The 25705-nt window shown below is 46.7% G+C and overlaps 1 protein-coding gene across 3 annotated transcripts in view; it reads left to right on the top strand.

Annotated features, from left to right (window-relative positions):
- The window catches only part of ZC3H18 (zinc finger CCCH-type containing 18), a 1042429-nt gene that overhangs the window by 36085 nt on the left and 980639 nt on the right, over window positions 1-25705 (top strand). The window contains exon 1 of one of the 3 annotated variants that reach the window (XM_069636037.1): window positions 13612-13879. The exons of the other annotated variants lie outside the window; for them this stretch is intronic. The gene's annotated coding sequence lies outside the window, so the exon portion shown is untranslated. Of the gene's footprint in view, window positions 1-13611; window positions 13880-25705 lie in introns of those variants that run through there. 3 annotated transcript variants of the gene reach the window in all.

Below are 25705 nucleotides of genomic sequence, written 5' to 3'. Positions count from 1 at the left end.
CCATCGCTTTGTGTACCCATATTATGTCCTCCTCTGTGGTGTTAATGAGTTTGTATGTGTCTGATATGAATTTGTTGGTGCCCGTGTTTGTCTTGATGTACGTTTCAAATGGAGTAAGCTCCCTTAGCGCAGCGTCTTTTATTCGAGGGGTGCTTAACCAATGATGTAATTGTTCATATCTGTATCTATCGGTACTGTCTAGGTTTAGCAAGGATGCACAGTCTTCAAACATTCTTATTTGTTGTGCGTAGTACATATCCCCCACCATTTTGCATCCTGCTTCCGCCCACTTGCGGAATGTACCCCTTTTGAATAGTGGCGTGAAGGGGGCTGGGTCAATGGTTAGTGTCCTTTTCTGCGTGGCTCTATCCCAGATTTCTAAGGTGGTATTCATTATTTCACTTATTCGTAGATTGGGGTGTCTGTTTCTTCCCTACCCATAGAAGGTGTCTGGTGGGTACTGTCGCAACCGCTCTGTCCTGTGCCGCCCATATCTTATTTGAATTCTCTTGTATCCATTCTCTCAGTACCCATAATTGCGCAGCCTCATAGTATTTCTTGAAGTGCGGGAGGGCACATCCCCGGTCCTTCCTTGCTGCTGTTAGGACAGAGCTTGATACTCTGTGTCTTCCCCTTCTAGATGTATGTGGATACCTTTTTCGCTAGGGATTTGAAGAATGCTGGAGGGACTTTAATTGGAGTTGCTTGAAATAAGTAGAGCAGTTTCGGCAAGATGGTCATTTTAATTGCCGTTATCCGGCCCCACCACGAGATTGAGAGGGGGTTCCATTTTGTTAGGCCCCATTGAATTTGATGAGTATTTGGGGGTAGTTTTGGGAGTATGGGCTGATACCCAGGTATTTGACCCCTTTTGTCGCTACTTTAAGATGCAAGTCTAATTCTACCGAGTGTATTTGGGTGGTGTCCCCCACCAGTACCAGGATCTCTGATTTCTGTCTATTGATTTTCAATCCTGAGATGGAGCCAAATATATCGATCTCGTGCATTAGAGTCGGGAGAGACTCTTCCGGGTCCTCCAGGATCACCAGCAGGTCATCTGCATATGCTGCAGTTTTGTGTGTATGATCTGCCACCTCTATCCCTTTTTATTTCCCGGTTGACTCCTATGCGGGCCAGTAGCGGCTCCAAAAATATAGCATATAGTAGAGGGGACAGGGGGCACCCTTGCTTTGTTCCTCTCTCGATTTTAACGTTCTCTGACAGTTCTCCATTCACCGATATACGCATTGTCGGGGAGGTGTAGTTTGCCCGTACCATTTCAATTAAGCTTTCTCCTAACCCCATTTTCCTCAATATTTGAAAGAGCAGCGTCCACTCTACACGGTCAAACGCTTTTTGCTGGGACTATTGCTGGGGAACCTTTTATGCCTACTTTCTCTACTAAGTGCAGGACCCTTGCGATGTTGTCGTGCGTTTTGTCTTCCAGGGACAAACCCAGATTGGTCCTGGTGGATCAATTTCGGGAGAATCTGTGTAAGTCTCGTGGCAAGTATTTTTGTATATAGCTTCGCTTCTAAATTGATCAATGCTATCGGGCTGTATGAGCTTGGCATTTGTGGGTCTTTCCCTGGCTTGTGATTACCACCATCTTTGCCTCATTCATTGATTGGGTGACGCTACCTCTATTTTTGAAGGTATTAAACAATTCTGTTAGGACTGCGGTCAACAACTCTCTGTACACCTTATAAAATTGTGCGGTATAACCATCTGGACCCGGGGCCTTGTTACTGGGGAGCTCCTTACCCCCTCTGTTTTAACACACTAACTGGGTATAGAGCCTTGTAAGCTCCATACTTTCAGGATCCCTAAAGCGTGCATTTAGGTCACCACCTACTATTGCACATTCCTTGCCCTTGCTGGCAAACCGCTCGGCACACACTTTGTCTAGGGATTCCTGCTCAGCCGCCATAGTGGTGGTATATACAAGTTTACCAATGGTATCGCAACAGGCACTACCACTTCAACCCGTGCCTCAATGGCCAGCATTTTTTCAGATGCAAATAAAATTCTCACTCTCCAGATTCAAACTTTGTCCGATTGCACAATCAGTCCCACGAATGGCCGGCCACGTGGGCCTTTTGCCGCCAATCGTTGGAACACCACATACCACTCTAGTTGTATCGATTGTCAACCAGATTTCCGCCAATCGTTGGAACACCACGTACCACTCTAGTTGTATCAATTGTCAACCAGATTTCCTGCCAAGATAAAATCTGGAAAAAAAATGGCAGTGACTCAGTTTTGCACAGGAGGTGACTATGCCGCCTGGTATTGCATGTTCGTAGCTTTACTGTTCATGCACATTCCGTGAGATTTTTTCTCCTCTTTTAAACCACTCCCATCCCTGGGCATCATCTGTGCTAATTTACAAAGCTTGTCCCCTCCCCACTTTCTTGTGAGGTAGTCCACCCAATACTCCTTGGACTCCCTTTACAACCTGAGATCAACTGTATTGGCTCTTTCTCCTGGTTTCGAGCCTGAGATGGTGCATCCACCAGATACCCCACCTTTATGTCTTGGTGCGCTCGAACAAGTGCCGATACTTCAGATGTAAAACGGTGAACCCTGACGTAGTTACTGCCCTCATGGATCACTGTTTTTACAAAACTAAAGTCGGCTGACGACGAGACCTGCAATGGGAGCACTTTGCTACAGATTAATAGGAGGTCAGATCTGTTGGTTCTATTTTCGGAGAAAGTCTAGGCTCCCCTTCCCTGGGTAAAGATTTTTTTCATCTAGGTGCCTAGGTGATCTCCCATCTTCGCCAACAGGCACCTGTGGTAAATGGCCACATACATTTCTGCTGGTCCGTGATCGGCACAGTGGCAATGTTTACAAGAGCACAATTGACTACTTCTGCAGCTTTCGCATACACAGCCGCCAATCCGAGTTTGACACTGAGGTCCACCATCATCCAATAGCCAGCTAGTCAATGGTCTGGCGGTTTTCGGCAACTTCTTTTTGTTTTCTGGACTCTTTTCTCTTAGCCTTCCTTTTAAAACCCACCTCGTGGGATATGGCCATAGAGTTCAAAGGTTCAGGCGAAAGGGCTTCAGTACACACTGCAACATTTTGGTTGGTGCTAGATCTGGCTTTTGTGCTCTTTGCCAACCTTCGTTCTTTTTTGGTCATATGTATTGATGTTTCAGACAGTAATGCGCTCATTTATATTAAGGCCTCAGAAGGGCCCGCCTTTGTCTGGTCGATTGTAATACGGCCCTTTCGCGGGTTAGGCCTTCTACACGCCGGGTTACTCAAACCCTCCCCTTTCAGGCTCACTTTCACCAACTCTTCTTATTGATTGTCCAGTAGGGCCATTGTGTTTTCCTGATTCTGCACACCCTTGTGTATTATCCCACTTAGCTTCAATAAGAGCTTTACTGCAAAATGTACCACATCAACCAGGTTTTTGTTGCCTTCCGTTTGGTCAAAGCCATCACTCCCATTTGAGAGGCTTGGGTCCCTTTCAACCGGCTCTGATGCTTGAAACAAATCAGGAGATATAGATAACCGTTGGTTTTCATCATAGGGGGCAACATGTAATTTAATTTATGTTGTTGGGGAGTTCTGGGTCTCTCGGAGTGCGAGATCAAAGCCTCAGCAGCGGGTGCCCTCCACTCGTATACCAGTGGCTGCTATAGCACACGGCCAACAATTAGTTGTCAATATCGCGGAAGTCACAGTTATGATATGGCATTCATAATGCGCCTATACACAAGTGTTTCAAGGCGTGAACATTGGGAATAGCACCACTAGTTTTTTCTGAGGGCATATCGCCCTGCTTGTAATAGTCAGTAATATTGCTGTCATTTACCGCAGGTACCGTGCTTTCCTTTGCACTGCCCAGCCCCCTCCCCCTCAATGCACTTTTGCAAATGACCCACTGCTTGCGTGGTAGCTTTGCCAGCCGTCTTACCTATCATTTCACTTTGCATTGTTATACAGAAGATCTTGGGCAGGAGGTGCCTTCCTTGCTGTGGGGGTTGTCAGCTGAGGTATAGGGTGCACCCTCCAGCCCTTCAGCACCACAACACTCTGCTGCCACTCTCCGCGCCTCAACGGGCCTCCCTTCTGTTGTGGTCTCAGCTGTGGATGACCCCCCCAACTCTTACAAGCTCCTGTGTATTAAAGTGTCTTTTTAAAGTGCATCTTCTTTTAAACTGACTTCATTTATTTGACTAACAATACAATTCTTCCTTCCCCACCACACATTGCAGTCTAAACTCTGAGCATGTCTCTGCTGAACTGGGTGGGATGCTACAGGTACTTATTGAAATATATACTTATTGCTGTGTTGATCGTTCTATTAGAATAGCAGTATAGATTGTGCTGCAGTCAGGGCTGAGGAGGTTTACTTGGGGACAACTGACGGCGGTGTGGGGGGCCAGGCCAGCTCTCGCTCTGTTGATCTTCAGTAGGTTAATGCATACCAATGCAGCTATCCTTGTCTGTGCGAGATTTCTACGCCCAACCTCCCACCTTTGCCCAACTAATGTCACAGCCTATGTACCTTTGCTGATGTCAGCTGAACTGATAAAAAACAAGATTGCCAACATCACACATGACTGTCAACCCTGAATCCCGAATGGGGTGCATCTAACACACTTATGAACAGCTAAGTCGGTCCCTAGAGTGTATGTTAATCTATACCAAAGGAAGGGATGCACAGGAAAGCTCTACATTTAAAAATAGATATATGGACTGCATCCTGTGCAAAGCATTTGGAAAAACACATATTGTGATGTCGGCAGCTCATCTACAACAAGTGTTTGTCCACAGTAAATGACCGGGCCAAAAATTCAGCGTTGCAGTTATGACCCCTGAACCTATAAACCATTGATTTAGGTGTGTTGACAACAATTAGAGAGGCGTGTACCATGAGTAGGCCACCTCACGAAACAAGATTGATACTTGACTACGCCCTGTAGGTTACCTGAACATCCGTTGTGAATTTAATTGTTGATATTTTTTTGAACATATTTATATTTGAGACTATTTGTTTTGTATATTGGTGTATGTTTTAATCTACTGTGCCATAGTGAATAAAAAATAAATACCTTGTCAGGCAAAAGGATAAAAATAGTACTTGCACATTTAAATGTTTGATTTTACCTATTGAGGTCAAGAAATCCTGGAACATAAATTAGATTGCCAGGAGGAACTCCTGAAATAGTATTTGTAGTTCGCATTCGTGACGCTGCAAAAACGGAGGAATGAGGTTCCATTGTAAAATAGGTTTCCTCCACAGTGCTGGGGAGATCTCTTCCCAAGGAAATGCAACTCTGTTTTGACAATTCAATTTGTAAAGCGCGCTTACAGCCAATAGGCATCAAGGCGCTGGTGCATGAGAATGTCTGTTGCAGGAAGATAACTTGGCTCATGGTTACAGTGAGCGTGTATCCTAGCAGTGAGAACTTAGTAGGATGCATACATAAGTGGTTACATGTTAGGATACGATACAATTACTAGGAAGGTTACGTCATATAAAGCTTAAAGGCATGCAGACTTGAATGGGACCAAGGGTTTAGCCAAGATACCCTTATACAAACAGTAAAGTTTTTATTGCTTTCCGGAAGGCCAGATATGACTCAATACTTCTAATGTGGGGGTGTAATGTGTTCCAATGAGTTGCGCCAAGACGGGGAAGCTGCGCAAATTTTCCGGGACTTTGGAGTGGAGATTCTGTTAGTGTAAGCCAATCTGGTGGGTCTGGCTGATATAGGTTTGGATATACTTTGAGAAAGGTAGAGAGAAGCCAGGTTATGGACGCATTTGTGCGTCAAAGCAAGAGTTTTAAAGAAGATCCATTCTTTTATGGGGAGCCAGAGAACCTGCTTCCTAGTCTCGGAGATATGATCGGTGGCAGCCCTAAGGACATTATTTTGGACCGTTTGCAATTTGGTAATGTTTTTTGCCGGATGTCCCTACAAAGAGGGCATTGCAGTAATCCAACCGAGATCCAATTATTGCTCTAGCAATGGTGAGGCAGTTCTGTTCTGACAGAAAAGGTCTAGCTGCATTGAGCAATTTAGAATAGTATGTTGATGCAATGGCGTTGACCTGCCTGTTCATAGGGAGGTTGGAGTCCAAGTAGACACCCAAGGTCTCGACAGCTTGAGATACAGGGATCAGCATGTTCTCAATCATGAAAGAGCTGTATTGTTTGTCCAGTTTCTTAAGGGTGGCAGGTGATTGAATTACAGAAGTTCGTTTTCTGCCATACATGTTTGGATGGTGGAGTATATGGAATTAAGGATTTTCAGATCAGCCTCATAGTCACTGGTAAGGGGAATTGGGACCTGCGTGTCATCTGCATAATTAGTGTATGTGATGCCCAGCGCGTCCAGAACATTGAACAGTGGCCTTGTGAATAGGTTATAAAGGGTAGGTGAGATGCAGGAGCCCTGTGGGACTCCTCATTTGATGTTGCTTGGGTGTGCACAGGCTAAGTCTGAAAAGACTTTCATAACCCTTTCCTGGAGGAACGAGATGATCCAAGCAACGGCTTTGGGGGAGAAGTTGGCCGCAGAAGAGAGATGGTGGCAAAGAGTATTCTGGGCCACCAAATCAATAGCTGCGGACAGATCAAGGAGCAGAAGGAGAGCAGGTTTGCCCGCATCTCTGAAATCATCCAATTGATTTTTAAGGTTGAGGTGCAGTTTCGGTCCCGTGTCCTGGATGGACAACAGACAGCCTGAGGCCAAGGAGGTTGTTCGCTTCAAGGAATTTTTGGACTTGAAGGTAGGCTGCCTTGTCGAGTATTTTTTAAGAGAAATGGGACTATAGTTCCTGGGACCGTTTGGTCGAGTGCAGGTTTCTTGAGGAGAGGGCATACCCATGCTTCCTTGAGACCAGTTGGGACATGGCCTGACTGGAAGGAGGCATTGATAAAGGCTGTAAGGAAGGGGGCCAGGGTAGGGGCACAATTGTCTCCTTTACGAAAAGGTTTAATGGATTTAAGGAGGGCTAGGACTTCATGTTCGCTCATTTCCTTGATGGCGCCAGGAGGTGATTCACCAGGCGAGCCACTGTGAAGATTGGATATTTGATGGCTAAGTGCCTGTTGGTGAGCGAGGATTTTACTCTGAAGGGTATTGAGTTTGTCGAGCAAGGCAGATTGAATACTGGGGGAGGGTTTGGGGGCTGGGGGGTGGATGTTTCCAACCCTCTGAAGATAGCAAAGATTTCTTTGGTCACTGATTTAGCCTTTGTGATCCTAGTATTAAATGAGGTGGCTTTGGCTTTGATAATGGCAGCTTTGTATACTTTAGAGATGGTCTTAAAAGCTGACTTAGAGGAGTCATTAGGGTTAGCTTTCCAATGGGAGAGCGCTGTCCTTTTCCTGGAGCGTAGCTCCAGAAGCTCTTGAGGGAACCAGGCATTGGAGTGCTTGGTATGCTTATCCTTCCTTAGGGTGAGTGGTGCGATCGCGTCAACTGTTTGGTTCAGGACGGATTTAAAAGCACTAGCAAGAATCTTCTGGTCACTGGAAAAAGCGGGCTGCAAGACGGGCACCAGGAGTAGGGACTGAGCTTTTTCTTGGTAATCTGATGAGAGGGAGTGGAGTCACTTGCTTAGTGGACCCATTTGTAGTATGGAGATCAAATTGAATGGAATGCTGATCAGATCAGGGAATGGGAGAAATGTCTGACCATGAGAGAACAGTTATGGTTGGCAACCCAGTCCAGGGTGCGATATTTAATGCAAGCAGGTTTCGAAATAACCTGAGTGAACCCCAAGTTAGATAATGCTTTATTAAGGGATACTACTTGGGAGTTGTTGGGGTCGTTAAGGCCTAGGTTGAGATCTCCCAGGAGATTGGATTTGGTGGGGTTTTTTTTCTCCAGATTATCAGTGTGTGTGTGTGTGTGAATCGGGGCTTCTTGGAAGTCCAGGACTGGCCCTGGCGGTTGATGGACAGCATGAAGAGCAAAGGTACAGTTCGGGGAGGGGTTAACTTTAAGATGAAGATAGTCACTACTAAATCCAAGTTCCCCTTCCACTCTTCTAATCAAATTGGTCTCTTTGGCAGTAAGAGCTACCCCTCCACCTCTCTGGTGAGGGCGGTCTTGCCTAAAAATAGTGTAGCTAAAGGTATGGCTAGGGTCAGGGCTGGGCCCGATGCTGCGTTCAGCCAGGTTTCACTGAGTATCAATAGGTCAATGCTTTCCTTGGTGATCATGAACGTCAAGGGCGTGAACTTGGAGGGAGCGGGCATTGATGAGGGTGCATCTGAGGGGGTGGGGGGAATTGGGTATAGGCCCTAAGTAGGCAACGTAGTGGCATTCCTAGGGACAACAGGTGGTGATGGAGGCAACAGAGTGCTATCCTGCGTTGTGACGCCAACAGGAATGGTGCTCATGCTACTCGTGGTGGCAGGTGTTGGAACAGGCAAGGCAGAATTGGCTGCAGTTGGCAAATGTTGTGCAACAATGGTAATATTTGGCACATGCAGGGTGGAATTGGCAGCACTTGGCATAACAGGCAGGGCAGAATTGGCAGCACTGGGCAGAATTGGCAGCACTTAGCATGTCTGAAGCAACAATATCAACACTTGGCGCATGCAAGGCAGAATTGGCAACACTTGGCCTAGATGATGCAGAAATATCAACATTTGGCACAGGCAAGGGGGAAATGGCTGTACTTGGCATATGTGGAGCAACAGTATTAATATTTTGCATAGGCAAGACAGATTTGGCAGCACTAGGTAAATACGAGGTAAAACGTTTGGCACAGGCATGGCAAGATTAGAAGTACTTGGCGTATGTAATGCTAGCGTCATTGCCGTAGCAACAAACAAAAATCACCGGAGAGCATGGAGTGGCTCCTTCACCCTGCACGGTCCTCCCCTCCTGCTTTAAATGGAGCAACATTATTGCTATCTGGCACGGACGAGGCAGAAATGGTAGAACTTGGCATAGGGAATATAGGAGTAGCAGTGTTAGTAATTTGCAGTACAGCATTGCCTGTATTTTGCATGGGGAGGGAAGAATTGGCTTCTGGTGATACAGAGGACAGGTACCCTAAGGCAATCCTGGCAGACTGTGCCAGAGTCGCATGTGCATACATAATAAAGTCAGGTGGGGCAGCCGAGCTTCCCTTGGTAGAGATGTGCAGAGTCCGTAAAGAGAAGTTCGGTGCTGCAGTTGACGACTGTAAGCAGATTTGTACCGCGACTAGTGGGTCGGGAGACAGCATGTTTGGAATGGATGATGGGGCGGATGTACTTTTCCACTATGGGAGAGGTATTTAGTACTGGAGAGGGTTCAGAGTGAGAGAGACGGGGGGCCAACAAGGATTCCGGTAATGAAGACATATTGTATGCAACTTGTATGGCATTTTTCGTGAATGCGCATCTGCTGGCTGTCGGTTTATGACTGTCTTAACGGGCATGTGCATCTCGCCCCAAGTTGGGTGTTCCTCATGTACAGAGGCGGATGGTAGGTGATACAAGGGGAGAAAGTGGTGCGCGCACTGAGGCGCGTATTTCTGGTGGCTAATAAGGCCGATATAGACCTGTGCACGGTAACTGCAGGGCCCATCGGGCCACCACATGTTTGGACTCGGGCGATGCTTCTAGGTAAAGCAATACCCTTACCTTGAGTAGAAGGGCGGGCTGGAGACGGTGCAGCACACAGCAACGTCGAGCTGCAGAGAGGGAGGTGGTGCTTTCCTCCTGGCCTTCCCTACACTGCTTTGCCTGCCGTTGCACTCCCCTTCCATTTAAAGCAGGAGGGTAGGACCGGGCAGGGTAAGGGATCCAATCCATGATCTCTGGTGATCTTTCTTTGTTGTTTTGTTGCTACAGCAACAACGCTAGCCATCTTGTAGGCTGTTGGGGCCTCGTGGCCTGCATCAAACCCGGCGGACTCCATGGAGCACTCCAATGCTCCTTCCTCCGACGGCTCGGCTTTTAGAAGTCTCCGCTGATATTCCCCTTGCAGCAGAGCTACAGAGAAGGGGAATGGGCCTTTCCTTCTGGCCTTCCCTACACGGCTTGGATATACAAAAGGACAACATTATTTTTGTCCTCCAAAGACAGGCCTTGTAGGGAAGAACAATGCTTCTCATTAACCTCCATTTGGCACTAGGTCCGTCGTACAATTCCCCAAAAGAAGTGGGCTTGCAGTTTTCCGCAAAGGATCCAATTCATGCTTACTCAGACATGAAGTCTGGCATTTGTCACAGCAAGTTGCTGTAATCCCTTAAGGGGTACGTACTGGACTGTCAACAAATGGCTCTGACCAACTGAACTTCAAAGAAAGTTTGTCATGGCTGCAAGGATCTAATATAAGACCCTTTGCATTGTTCACAAGGCTTTCTGGGGCCTGAGACCGACCTACCTTAAAACGCTGTCTACCTAAATACTGTCCCTCACAAGCCCTCTGCTCTTCTACCTTCAACCTTCTGCAAGTGAGCCTGTTCTCCGAGCAGAGATTTGGTGGGCGATCCTTATTCTCAGCAGGTACTTTCCTCTGGAATAGCCTCCCTGCTGCCCTACGTTTTGAGCCAGATATCCTGAAATTTCTGGAAACTCCTCAAGACCGCCTATTCTCTTCCTTCTCTTTCCTGCTATCTTGCTAAACCAGTTCTGTCCTTTCCCTCTCTCCCTCGTATTCCTTACAGCATGCTGACTAGCCGCCTTGTGTACCTCAGAGTCTCATTGGTCCTGGGCACCCCCACCAGTCCCCTCTCGCACTTGCCTCCAGGCCCTACACTCTACCCACACTCAATGCACTGAGACATTAACCCAAGAGTGGTGCTCTCTGCACTTACTCCAGTCTCAACCGACAGGGCGCACTTTATCTTCTCCTCCTTGTGACCCTCTGTGCACTTGCATGATCTGTATGCACCACACCTGAAGATCGTCTGTCTCTCCCCTGTCTTCACCCCTAAATTGTAATGTAAAAATTGCAGAATCGCTGTCGGGCCCATTTGCTATATCCCATACTGTTAAATGTATTACATGCACTTGCTCTGCCTGTGGAGACTATTATTGTCTCAGATTTAGTTTCAAAGGCTCTGAGCGACTGTTGTCTTGTCCCCATGTTCCCACCCTGCTTGAGCGCTTTGAAACACCTGCCTGTGTATAGGCGCTATATAAATGAACAATACCATACCATGACAACCAGGCCTCTGAGGGGCCATCAGTGGCCCAGCTCTGAGTTTTAAAGGGACGATCATCAAATAACTTGTTGCAAGGCCAGGAACTAGAAATGCCATTAATATTTTGTGAACCCTTCACATGGGAAGGTAAATAATTGTTCAATGAATAAAAAAATTATATGAATGTTTTTTGCACCAAAACCTTGCATGTGATTGATCATATATCCTAGCATCCGTGCGGGCAAGCCAGATATTCTGAGATGAGAATAGAATATTTGTGAAGTATTGGAGAATACAAAGCAAAAATCTGTCACATGCACCTCCTAGGTCATGCCAAACTGATATTTGATTCACCGGAGTAAATCTGGAAATCTATAAGTAATTTAGTCACATTTGTGGAACATACTGTTTTAGGAAATCTATATATTTTTTTAAATGGGAACCGCTCCCAAGATGACATCACATCAAATTGGAGGGAAACTTGGGTATAGAAGTTATTCCTATTAGACTGCCTAATGAGTACAAAAGAGATGTTTAGTGTGATGCTACTTTAGGCACAATATCCAATCACATAGATTGACCAATTGGAATAGAGACATGGTACACACCTCTAAAGAGACTGGTTTCTAATCTATAATAGTCCAAGCCTATTGATGTTGGGGACTCGCACTCTGAAGGGCTGATTGACAGCCTGACTGGAAGATGATGTCTGGGAGAATAGAATGTGTGTGCCTGTTTACCTCTGCACACATCTTAGATTGCTGGCACACCATTTTGAGCGGTTTATATGGAATTCAACCCCAGGCCTTCCTCGGTGGGAAAGGTAACAAACCGGCCCAATACAGAAGGAGATAAGGGAGGGAAGCTTGACCCATCTGATGCCCACCTGTTATTAGAAGGGAGAATTCAACCAGTCCTTGAGAGGTTACCCACCTTTCTGTGAGACCGCATTAAACTCAAGTAGGAATTGATTTTGGGCTAACGGGGAAATATAATTCTATGGGGAGATGTACTCTAAAGTGGAATAGATTAAATCCAATGCCCTGAAGTACTCTGGGGTCAGGGGCTAGATCTATTGACTATACATACTGGAAAATGAGTGCATATTTCAGAAGTGTAGGGCTTCTGGTAATTTTGTATTTGATAAAATGGGCACACACAGTGCGTATATTGGTAGATCTCGGATTCCTTTTCTGTGTAATGGCCAAGTATAGAAGGGGAGCCAAATAATCTCACCTTGCACATGCCTAGGAACATAATGTAATTAAAGTAATTCCCTGTTTATATAACAGAGCAGGAAATAATTGAAATGATCAACCATTTTTCCCACTTTTAAGTGCCTATTGAAAATGACAAATGTACACTTCTTACACATTGCACTAGAAATACCATTGAAGAGAATCTAGCAAACTTACATGCTAAATATCCATATTTCTTTTTGCAAGTAATTTACATGGAGCTATGTCAACTAGCCTATCTTCAAATTGAACTTTCCCGAATGCTGTTTGAACTGCTGACATGTCTCTTGATTAAGGGAGTAGTGTTTAAATGAAAAATATTGCTATTTAGATAGGCTGGGATGTTCTGATTTAATTTGGTAGTCTTTAAAAATTAAAGCTTTGTCTTGAATCCTCATTCCCTTAAATGTATGATAAATGTGCGCTGATGGTAAATCAAATATACATATGATGTGTGTTCTTAAAAAAAAAAAAAAATCTACATTAAAGTTAAATGCAGCTTTGACAGTTCAATCGACCAGTATATGATCATTTATTGTGGGAACCATTTGACCTTGGGATTTCACAGAGAATGGTAAAGATCTGTTCGTAATGTATTATTTTGTACAAATAGACCCTTAGACAACCCTGTCTATTTCTTGTCCCAAAAGAGGGGGCGGGGGGAGAGTGTAGGGGGTATATAGTGTTAAATTGGTGTTTCCCAGGTTCATAAAAATAACTTTGTTTAATAAATATTGTGTGTTCCTGATTTGGGATGGGTAGAAAATTCTCCTGAACTAGATGTCGGATCGTAAAATCCTCCTAAAAGAGCCAGGTAATTTCTGTTGTACTTTATTTCAGTATGGCCTAGGGTTACCGCTGCAGGCAAACAGTTTATAGCACTTGCACCACTTTAGAATGTTAGCTAGAATTCCATAGCTCTAGTGTGAGAAATGACCTTTGTAAGTGCAAGCAGGACCCAGAAAATGAAGTGTGGTTGGTGGCAATTGCCAGTGGGGACAGAGCAGTGAATGCATCCTTCAACATCAAATGTATGACTACAAGGTTCTGAAGTGCTAGAGCTCAATATCGCTGTTGTAGAGGACAAGGTTGCAATTCTTGAGGGAGGGTGTAATTGAGGAGGTTAGGAGGAAAAGAAATTGGGGAGGGCCATGCAAGGCTAGATGGTAATGACTGGTTTATAAATGTGCCATTCACTAATTGGTCACCCTTTGTCTTATGCAGAGAGGCTGTTGGAGATCCTCAGTGAAGGGTAAGGGGTGAAAAAGAACATAATTTGGGAATCGTCCGCGAATGTGTACAATGAGAACCAGAAGGAGGAGATTACCCAGGGAGGAGGCATCCAGTCCAAAAAGCAGGGCGCAGTACTGATCATTTTGGGACACCTATTGGAAGAGGAATATGTTCAGCGAGCCATTGTTCTAGAAAATGGAGCAGGAAGTCTACTTCCGAGAAAGCATTCATTTGCTCAGAACCAATAGGCATTGCCAGTGCTCCAGTTAAAGTTTGGAAATGCAAGTATTTTACTCCCTATTTTTTAAAGTTGAGAGTAAAATTATTTTTTAGGGAGTAAAAATTGAGTCCAATTCAGAGTATTTTATAAGAGTTAAAATGTTTTAACTGAAAAATTGAAGTGTTTTTGTAACTATTTTTTTGCTCCGTGTTATTCATGCACATTAAAAGATACATCTTTACTTCTTTCAATCATGCAGTTAAAATATTTATTTCCTGTGGTACTCCATGCACTACTGGTCCAAACATACACATGGAGCTGTGAGGGTGGAAATATTTTTACTCCCTATATTTGTTTGGGAGTATTTGCACATGTTTTAGTGAGTAAGGTGTGCATCAGCCACTTTTATCGGTAGGGCTGGACATTTCCTTTTCATTTATTAATTGGCAAAGGCACTTTGCGTTTTTCTTTTTAGAGCTCCCAATATGGCCTCTGCATCCCTTTTGATAATTGTATTTTACTTCAGTGTTGATTATTTTAACATGAGCCCCCTTCCTGAATGCGACTAATACTGATGTCCTTTTCATCTGTGCGTTATCTTGAATAACAGTGGGATAATGTTGTATATGGAGTTGCGACATGTCCTGTTTTATGTGGGTTTCCTGCAGTGCTAATACATCTGGTCGATGCTGTGTTAAAACTCCTCTAATTTATTTTTTTTACAAGGGTATTCAGCCCCTGAATATTAAGACATATGCACTTGAATGCATTGGATTTGTATTAATATATTTATACACTTTGCCCGTTCCTAGACCTTGATCACATTTCCTGTTCTTTAAACAAATGCAGTTTTTCCCAACCCAACTCCCCATGTTTTATAACCACCCCCACCCCCAACCCCTTCCTTACTCTCCCTACTGCCCCACCCTGGTGTGAGCCACTGTACCTAAAGAGCCTTCGAACATCTCGCCTCCATCCCGGATCAGCACTTCTTCCAGGTTTCCCCATAGGGTGTCCTCAAACCCTCTTCAACTCCTCCCCGCTCATTCCAAGTTTGAGTCGCTCGTCCCGAGCCTTCAGCTTTACACATATCTGGCACACTGCTCCAAAAGGTTCCCTTGACATTCCTTAGTTAAAGTCACTTTGTAGATATATGCTGCAGACCTTCGAGACGAGGGTTCCAGCGGATCCAGTTTGACCCTTCATTACGTGTACGACCTGTACCCGCACTTAGTCTTTCACGAGATATCACGGACGTGGGATGACCCAATTGCAGTCGAGTCCAAACTGTATTGCCTTCATCTTCTATTTTTAGCAGTACCATGCCGTCCGCAGGAGAGTAATCCTATGTTATCTCATCTATTGCAAACGTTACCCCAAATGGGAATTTCCATCTGTATTTTATCTTTCTAGATTGCAGCATTTTAACTACGATTTGCATTTCACTACGCTTTTGTAGCGTGAGTGGGAAAAGATATTCGTATTGTATATTTGAGCTGTTGTATGTGATTGGGTCAGCTTGCCTAGCTGCCCTCAAGATTTGTTCCTTTTGTGGGTAATCCCCACATACTGCCAGCACATCCCTTGGGCGCATGTCCTGATCAGATCTCTTCGGGCCCACCTTGTGGACAAGATCTAGTGGTATCTTCTCTTCATCATTGCCCAGTAGATCTTTTCTAATTCAGGAAGACCTGTTCTCTAAACCTTCACATTGCATCTCTAAGTTGTGGGCTGATCTCGCTAAGTGTTCCAACAGTTCCTCAGATTGCCTATTGTGAGTCAAATCTTGGATCGCTCTCATTTGCATCCGTGTGTTCACCCAGATTTATCAGATCCTTCCTGAAATCTGTGACCATTTGCTTTATCTCCGATGTGAATGCTGTGAACAGCGTTTGAAATGTCGTATTGAATGAGCTCTGAAAGTCTTAAACTCTTGGCGAAATATTCCTTTGATCCTGCCTTGGCTGCGGGGGCGTCCGCAGGTCGAGTGGGAGTATTGGGTTGTTGGGACGCAGAGGTTCTAGCCCAAATATCCTGTAGTGGACTTTCTATCGTTGCTTGCAACATAAAGGACTGGCCACTGAAACTTTCTTTTTTGTTCCCGGCATATGGTGTTTACCGGTAGTGGGCCCCCCCCCCCCCTCTTCCCCCGATCTGGGCGACTTATGACAGTACCAATTCGAGTGAGTAGTGGCACCAGGCTTTGAGGGATATAGAAGGTACCCCACAGTATTTTAACATACTTACAATATGCCTGCAGCAAAGTCTGATTCCGCCAGTATACCACCACCACCCACTCCGTTGCAGCTACTCCAGACTCTATAGAAGTAGTTACTCCGTATAGGTATATATGAAAGTATTGATCCAATGTTTGTGAATCCACACTAAGGCGGAGCACCCTGTAAATCTATAGCGTTCAAGGAGTAAGCCAAAACTTCAGACAAGAGTTCAATGCAACTGACTAGCCATACGCCTGTGGAGGTGGTAATGGGATATCTTGTGTCTTATAAATTGTGTGCTGGTTAAGGTACCCTCCCAGAGTCGTAAGTTAAGTGTTGCTAATGGCATGGTTCATCGAAAGTGGACCTCACTATGCCTCCCTTTGCGTTGTCTGTGTTGGCCCGGGAACACAATGCTTTTATTTATTGAAGCTTCTACCACGCAGCCGCACCCTTTCTTGAGGTCCCTGAGCAAGTACGCCAGTGCCAATCACTCCTGCCGTATCAAGTGCAAGTGCCTAATGGAATATTATTTGCCTTATCTGTTTTAGGGGTCCTTATCACAGTAGATTACTGCAGATATCGATATACTTTGTCCATAACATTCATGCTTTTGAACTATAGAACTACCACAGTTGCCACCAAAGTCTCTGATATAATGCTGACCAACTTCCACTCGTGTTTAGAATCCTTATAAGCACTGACTCCACCCAATTGATTATCTGCAGGAGCGTGCTCCGCCCCACAATAGGAACCACCGTAGTGTTTACTTGTTAATGCCGCTGGTTTACAATGGTGTAAGCCGGGCTGCCCGCTGTACTAAATTGTGCTGTACTAGAATGTGAACCGCAGTTCAGTAGCTTGCCGTTACCTCATGTGTGACGGAAAGGGGGGGGCCCCGCCACTTTACACTGACCGATGCTTTGCTGGTCCCTGTGCTCTGCATGAAACGTTTGAAGATAGAAGCTGAAGTTCCCAGTCTTTATTTGAGGCAAGCGCCACCTCAGCATACATGCATTTCACGCTGGTTCGCCTCCGTGACTGTAGGAGATATTTCGCTGGTAACATTCACTTTTATTCCGTCACGCGCAAAGCGTCGGAGGAATTGTCTGCCTCTCGTCCTTTCCCTCTTCTGCTTCCCACTAGATGCTGTCTCAGTTTCACCTAATATGGGCGAGCCGTGTATCTGGCACATCCATGCAGCTTTAATAGAAATCCACTTTGCAAGATCTAGGGAGTGGCTGTTCCAATTAACGGCTAATCCTCCCAAGATTATAGTTCACAATCCGCCAAACGGTAGCTGGAGGGACGCAAAATTCAGTGAAGCATCTTCATAGCAATCTAGGAAGGGAAACTGCCATTTAACGTCCGTTTGTTGTGCCAGCATTACAAAATTCTGGAGGAACTCCGCCTGCATACAACCTCAGTGCACGGCGGCCATCTTGGAATCCCGAGTAAAGCATTCTATTAAAAGTCTGAGTCATGAGTGTTTTCTTTTTTTTTTAGTTTTTTTTTTTTTTTGTTTTGTCCATTCGGGATGCCCTGATCAGTTATGTACATTATCACTTACTTTACCTGGGCAGATCTGGAAGTCGCCAGGAGCCCTATAATGTATACTATCCATCAAATGAGGAACACTCCGGCAACCATGCTTCCATCAGTAAAACAAATTGATGACTTTTCAAAATGTTTCTTAACTCCAAGTTAGTAACAGATTGTGTTGGCCCTTAAATTCCATGATATTAATTAAACTTTTATTAGGTTTGGATGTATACACCGTCTATGCATTAGTATGTTTGCTCCGATTGTGTAGGGCACCTGACAACCAGGCCCAATCTTAAACTTTCTCTTGGCCTCTACAGATTTTCTTTGCAAGGTGTACACTTAATAAATATGGCAGTAGCCTTGCATGAGTGTATTCCCTAAGTATATGAAAGACGTTTTTATGGTACTTTGGTTACTAGCCAATTACTTTCAGCAGGTTGACTATTTGTGTTTTAGTGAGGTGTTCTGTTCATGGGCAATATTGGTTTGGTTGTATTTTTGTGGGATATTGTTCACTTGTATTTTATTTTGCAACTTGTTTTTTGCATATCGACACATGAATAATTAAACCTTAACTATTTCCAATGGTGCTTAAATCACTTTTTTGATGTTTTAGTTGCTTTGTAATGCTCTAATGTATTTCTCAACAGGACTTCATCTACTGCTATTTTGCTTGATAGTCTGAATTGCAGTTTCTTGAATACATGACAAAGGCATACAATAAGCAGTGTCGCATAGCACTTTACTATGCAATTCTGTAGGTTTGCTAATTAAATTGACACGTGTGTAGCAAAGTTAGCTACTTAAGATTCCCTGTTCAATAAAAGCACCACTCACCCTGAATTCCTCTCTGGCTCTCGCCACCCTCTTCTCTGTTTACTGCAAGTTCAATGGGGCTAATGGATAGAGAGTTCAATAGTAATCATCTCATTCACTCTTGGTGCCAAACACCTGTGTGGGAGTGCTAGACAAGGTCTATTTGCACAACGCAAACTACAGAATGGATTCTGTAAAACACTGCATTGTCTCCATGGTTTACAGTAAAGTTTGGGTTAGTGCATCTAAAACTCTGTGTGGACTAGATTTGTTTGTTGTGGAAGATGCATCACGTTTATTTTAAAATGTTTTTATTGGCATTTGCATAGTTACAATCATGTTTGTGTATCGCATGCCTGCATTTAATCTACAACAACAAACAACCATTAACGAACAACTTCCTACACGTGCTTGTGTTACGTATGATCTCTGTCGGGGCAGGTGCTTCAGTGTTTGGGGCTGGGGCTTCAGTTGCAGTATCCCTATTGGGGGATGTCATTTGTCGTCAGGGGGTAGGGGGTGGTTAATTGGGCGCACCTCAGATGTTTCTTGTCTTAATTGGGGTGTTCATGGGGCCATATCGGAAGGGTGGAACATGTCCCAGAGCAGTGCCTTCCATGCTGCACATTTGTACGTACCATCTGCGTCCAATCCTTGGTCTCCGCCCTCTGCCCACCTTTCGAATTCCTTGCACTGCTTTTCGTAATGTGGCCCGGCAGCTGCTTTCCAGGCCATGGCGATGGTTCTTTTGGCTAGTATGCATGCCAGGTCCATGAACCTGACCACATGCTTGTATTTGCTCATCTGGGGGTAAGCACCAAGCAAACATTCTTCCAGTGACCATTCGTACCTCCGTATTCCGGACTTTCTGCATGCTCGCTCTATCATGCCCAGAAGCTTTGCACTCTCACACACCCCCAGAACATATGCAGCATGTCGGCATCCTCGCCCCTACACCATGGGCATTGGGACTCGCTTCCTTTTTAAACATAGCTATTCTATGCGGGGTCATATGTGCGATACAGCACGTTCAGTTGTATTAATTTGAGGCGTTGGTTCCTAGATACAGCCTTTGGGAAGCCCAGTATTCTTGCAACTATGTCTCTCTCCCATTGTTCTTTTAGCACTGTATTCTTGGGTTTGGGTGTATCTATCAGCATACAGTAGAGCCTGGAGGTCAGCCTCCAGCCGTCATTCAGATTATACATCCGGGTCAGTAATGGATTCGCCTCTGGTTCCTCTGGCCAGCCCTTCCATCTTTCTTTGGCTGTTTCCCGGACTCTGCGGTACCAGAGGAATTGCCCGCTCGGCAGCCCCTCTTTCTTGCAATGAATCGAATTTGCAGAAGACCCCTTCTTCATGTACATCTCCCCACGTGTACATCCCTATCTCTTCCCATTTTCTTGCTACTTGCATGTCTGTGCTGTCTTTGCATGTATCAGCCGCTATTGGCACCTCTGGTGAGTAGGGGTTTGCCAGTTTCAGTAGGTTAATTGCTCTCGTCGAGGCCTTCCTGCCCAGTGTTATCATTAGTGGAGTGTATTTCTGGTCCTCCTGTTTTACCCACAGTATTTCTTTCAGTTTGATGGGAGCGACTAGGTGTTGTAGTAGGTCCGTTTCCAAGGTGGACTTGTCTGCTAACCATTTAGTTACGTGGCTGAGTTGCGCTGCCAGATGGTACCTTCAAGCTCTGGTAGTTTCACCCTGCCCTTGTCGTGGGGTAAGTATAGAATTGCTAACGAGAGTCTGTGGCGATTGGTGCCCCACAAGAAGGCTCGATCAGCCCCTCCAAGGAGCGGAAAAAGGATGCTCTTACGTAGCAGTGCACATTATTGAAGAAGTACAATAACCTCGGGAGAACAATCATTTTGGTGATGGCCACCCTACCTAATGGTGTTAGTGGCAGCTTCGACCAGAACTTCATGGACTTCCTCAATCCCTGCACCGCCTTGGTTGTTGTGCATTTGCTCCGGTGTGTGCCTAATGTTCACCCAAAGGTACTTAAATGTGTCCACCTCCTATTTGAGTCGCACTGCAGGTAATTCATCCAATTTCTTTGCTTTCAGCCCTGCTAGCGGGAATATGCAGGATTTGGTTTTGCTGAAGTGGATCCCCGACACCTTCGCATAGTTATCAAGTATGTCGAGGATCACCGGTACGTTCAGGTGTGGATCTCTCACATACAGCAGCACGTCATCCGCATAAAGTGACAGCAGGTGTCCCTTTCCCTCAACCCAGATGCCAGCATCCAGGTGTTGCTTCCTAAGATTATATTATGGGCTCAAGTCCCAACACGTACAACATTGGTGATAGTGGGTACCCCTGTCTCGTACCTCTCTTGATATCCCAGATTGCAGACACCAGCCCGCCTGTTTTAACCCTAGCTTTTGGGTTCGTGTATAATATTTGCACCCGTCGGATGAATCCTTCCCCCAAACCCAAATTACCTCAGTGTCGCCACTAGCCATTCCCAAAATATTGAGTCGAACGCCTTTGTGGCGTCTAGGGAAAGTATGGCATACTGTTCTTGGGATGTCGCTGTTTGTTCAAGTATGTGTTGTAGTCTGCGTAAGTTCAGCGCTGTGCTACGCCCGGGTATGAAACCGTTTTGGTCTTTGTGCATCAGGCCCCCCATTATCCTGTATAGGCGCTTGGCCAGTATGGTGGTTAAGATTTTGACATCGTAATTTAGCATCGATAGCGGGCGATAGAAATCGCATTCATCCATTTGTTTCCTGGGTTTGGGTATTGGTATAATTAGGGTCTCCCTCGTGGATTCCGGCAATTCCCCATTGGTGTATGCCTCTCGGAAAACTTCAAGCAGCAGTGGTGTAGGGCTGCCTCATACGTTTTTATAGAACTCTTGGGGGGGGGGGGTGGGGGAGCATCGCTTCCCGGTGTTTTACTGGAGGCGAGTGATCGTATTGCCTCTGTGATGTCTTCTCCTGTTATTTCGGCCTCTAAGGATTCCTGCTGTCGGATCTATTTTGGGAATGCCTATTTCGTCCAGAGTGTTTAGTATGTCTACTTGTGGCACATGGTGGTCGTGGCTGTAGAGGCGGGAGTAGAATTCTCGGAAAATGTCATTGATTTCTTGCTGCTTTTTGCGTGTAATGCCCGCTGTGTCTTTGATCTCTGTGGTCTGAGATTGTGTGTGCTCTCCCCTGCACAGCCACGCCAGAAGCCTGCCTGGTTTGTCGCCCTCGACGTGTGCTTTCGCAGTTTTCGCCAAGTAATCGAACTTCCCCATTCATCTTGGCAATCGCCTCACATTTATGCTAGTACCACCTCCTCCTCCTCCCGTGTTCCCCTTGTGCTTGACTCTTTGTATTTTATCTCCTCTTCCAGTTTATCTAGCTCGGCTCGGTTTTCTCCGTATACCCCCTGCTCCCACGATGGCCTCGCCCCTCACCACTACTTTCATTGCTTCCCAGACTGTACCCCATCTTTCAACGCTGCCTACTTTCTTTTCCACATATTCTTCTAGTTTGTCTCGCAGCTCTTCAGTAAAGGCCGGGTCTGTTAAGGTGTCTGGTGCCATGCGCCATTGCAGTATGGGCGGTCTAGGCCCCCATGTTTTACAATTGATCAGCAGTGGCGAGTGGTCAGATATTGACCTACCTAAGTACTGTGCCGATTCAATTTGTGTTTGGTGCCCCTTGGCCATGAATATAGTCCATTCTCGTGTGCAGGGAGTGAGGAGATAAATAGTAAGAGTACCCTCTATCTGTGGGAAGCAGTTCCCTCCACACATCCACCAGGTCCAGGGCTTCTACAAATGTGTTTAGCGCCCCTGTTGCAGTTTCATTTTTAGTTGCCATTGGTTTTGATCTGTCCATCTCCCAGTCCCTGACACAATTGAGCCCCCCGCCCCATATGAAGAAACTCTCTCTACATTGGGCTAATATGACTCCCAGTGTGTCTAGGTGCTTTGGGATCCCATGGTTGGGGAAGTAGGAGTTTATTATACAGACCTCCACCATTTCAATTCGTCCTCTCACTATCAGGTACCTGCCTTCCGGGTCTGCCTCCCAGCTCAATAGTTTAAATAGAATTGCCGGGCTTACCCAAATGAGCACCCCTTTGGCGTATTTGGAGTAGGGGGCACCATAGCACTGCCCATTCCAGTGTTCTGCAGCCATGGTTTTCTTGGTCAGGTGGGTCTCTTGCAGCAATGCGATGTCCACCCTCTTCCTGCTAAGGAAGGATTTCACACGGTTCCTTCTCATGTATGTTTCCAGGCCTCGGATATTCCATTTTATCACTCTGATTTCATTGGCCATTTCAGTGTGTGGATTCCTCCCCCCGCCCTCCCGCCCCCATGGTCTCTAGTCGCCCTCCCCAAGTTCCCCAGTTGCTTTGTTTCCCAGGTGTCCCCAGCCCCTGCCCCGCTATGTAGGATCATATTCACATGTTTCTCAACACATACTTTGTCCGTGTAGGGTTCCAACCGGCACAACTTCAAAACTAATAAACTGCGCTCAGTTACCACTTTCCATCTGTGCCGCTTGAGCCCCCACGCATCTGCTTGGCCCATCCGGCCTTTGGCGTGCAGGCTGTGGTGCGACAGCAACTTGCCGACACTTACCAGTGCTTGGGGTGTGTTTGCTTGTTCTGTTCAAGAGTCCGGTCTTGCTCCCGCCGTTTGGCGATACAAAATGTCTCATTGCTCCGTGTTGCTCACCCTCCGATTTACTGCTGGCGAGTCCCGCCTGCCCCCCCCCGTTCTTCCCTTGGGCCGCCTGTCATTCATGTGTTCGCCTCTTCACCATCGTCCAGATTGTTATGTTCCAGCCACGTTGTGGCCGCCGCCGGTGTTTCCAGGAAAACGGCCCGTCCTTTGTAGAGCACCTTGAGCCGGCCGTGTACATTAGCATATACCTCAGGTTCAGTTTCCGGAGTTTGAACTTCATTGGCACAAATGAGTTCCTTGCCCTTTGCACTGTTGGTCTGTAGTCCGGGAATATGGCTACATTGGCATTGTCACGGCAAATCTCCCCTCCTTCTCTGGAGAATTTCAGGATGGTGTCTCCGTCATGAAAGTTTAGTATCTTTGCTATCATGGGGCATGGATGTGATCCTGGTGGTGGTCTCTTTTGCCCTTTCTACCACGAACCCCTGTGACAATGACTCTGCTCCAATTTCCTGTAGGATCATGTTTTCCACAATGTCTGTCAGGTTGTATCCCTCCATTCCTTCCGGGATCCCCAGTAGGCGTACATTGTTGCGTCGGGCATGCCCTTCTGCGTCCTCAGCCCGGGCTTCTAGTGCCGCGTTCTTCCTTTCCAGCTCTGTTAGCCGCTTTTCTAGTTTTTTGGTGGTTTCTGTTGTCTCCATCAACTCCGTTTCAGCGGTACTGACCCTTTCGGTGAGGTTGCGGACATCTTGCCCCATCAGCTGTACGTCCAATTTAACCTCCTCTATCTTGGTGTCCATGAAAGCTCGGAGTGCTGCAATTGCTTCCAGCACTTGACCATCATTGGTGGCGGTCTCCTTGTCCGCCTTTATTGTTGGCGCTTCTTGGCTGCTGTGCGACTGCCCGTTCTGCTTAGCGGTATTGAAGGAGTACATGATCGTGGCGTATTTCTTGTTCTTTGTTGTTGCCATGATTTCACTGCAACCTGAATGGGTTTGGAGTACAGTATTGGTCGTGCGCACACTGCGGGCTTGCGCGGCTAGTACTCCCTTGTTGGTTCTTTTGGTCTGTCCGGCGCTGTTTGAGTATGCTGGTCGTGTGCTCTCACGCTTTGTTCGCTGGATTCTGGTCTCAAATTCCAGGGACTCCGTCCTGCTGTGCAATGTCGCTGCTCGCTTTATTTGCGTTGCGTGTGCCTCCTATCGCTCTTGGTGGTCGTTGTGTTGTAGGCGCTCTAGCGCTATGAGCCCCTCGCGCCTAGTTGTTTAGTTGGGGCGTCCTTAGGTTCGGGTGCCCACTTTATTGGTCGCAGATTGTGGTGACGCGGCGGTTCACAGCACCCTGTGCGGCTTTGTGCGCGTCCTGTGCAGCCCAATATGTTGTAGCCCCTTATGTCATGAGGGCTTGTTGCCACCAGTGCCCGCACTTTATTTATAATAGGTGCAGTCCGAGTGGCGTGGTACTTGTCGGTTCATGCAGCGTCCCCCACGTGTAGGGATCCCTCAGTTGCTCGAGGTTCAGTCCCTGGGTTGCCAGTTTGCCCTATGATTGTTTCCTGTCCCGGATCTCACTCTGTGGTGGTGCAGTTTTGGTATGTTGAGTAGGACTTACTTGCAGCTGCCTCGGAGTGTGGGTCCGCAGTTGCCTTCCTTCTGTGCCCGGGCCTTGACTTCCGCGTGTCCCCCTTGGCCGGTACTGTATTGTTCCAACTGCGTGGGTGCAGGCTCACACGTTTTTCCTCTACTCTGTGCGCCGTCCCTGTCCTCTGGGTCGGTCTGGGGCTCCTGTCGCTTGTTGTCCTCTTCTAACGCGTCGTCCAGCTGGTTGTCGTGTTGGTGCTTAGTTTTGCAGTCCGGCCCCTTGCGTTCAGGCCCCAGCTGATGCAGTGTGTGGGAGTGGGGTCAGCCACTGCAGTCTGCGCGGGTCAGGGCCCCTCTTCAGGGACTTTGAGATGTTCCCGGGTCCGTCCTCTGCCTTGCTTGATGCCCGCTGTGCTAGTGGCCACAAGCCCTTGTAGTGTTGGGTGCCCACCTGCGTTTGGGCGTATGGTTGCCTCCCTCTTCACGGTCAGGTCTCCCTCCGGTTCGGCTTGTGGGCAATGTTTCGTTCTGGGTGTGGGGATCTTGTGTGGTCCCCACCGTCTTTGGTGCGTGTTGCGCAGCTCGCTCACCGCCTTGTTGAAGCATGCTCCTCCGTTCCCCCACCCGATGACTCCTGACTCAGAGTTTCTACTACGCCGGGTGTCCTTTTCCTGGGTGGACGCGCCGCATCCGTTGTTCAGCAGCTTCGGTGTGGGGCAGCTCGCTGGGGTCGCAGTCCGCAGGCCGTCTGGTGCTCGGGCGTCTTGTTTCTCTGGTGTGTCTCACCTCCCGATCCGGGTGAACCGTGGCGCCCAAACACCCTCCTCGCCTCCCACCTTCGCTTCCGCCAGTGGTACTCTCCGGGCCCTCTCCAACTCTGGCGTGCTGCATCCACCATCTTGGGGGTGCAGGGGCCCCTCTTCTCCACCGTCTATTACCACAGTCGTCTACCGATTGATGGTCATGTTGCCGTCGGTGGACAGGGAAATGGTTATATTTTCAGCGGGTCTGCTCACGGATGCTTGATTTGCTATTTTTTGTGTGTGTTTACAGGATCATAAAAAAAATCTCGGCGGGAGCTCCTCTCAAAC

This window comes from Ambystoma mexicanum, chromosome 1q, assembly GCF_040938575.1.
Source record: "Ambystoma mexicanum isolate Mex_15411 chromosome 1q, UKY_AmexF1_1, whole genome shotgun sequence".
Classification (NCBI taxonomy): domain Eukaryota; kingdom Metazoa; phylum Chordata; class Amphibia; order Caudata; family Ambystomatidae; genus Ambystoma; species Ambystoma mexicanum.
The sequence above is the reverse complement of the archived record's forward strand: the minus strand, read 5'-3'. Positions and strand labels throughout refer to the sequence as shown.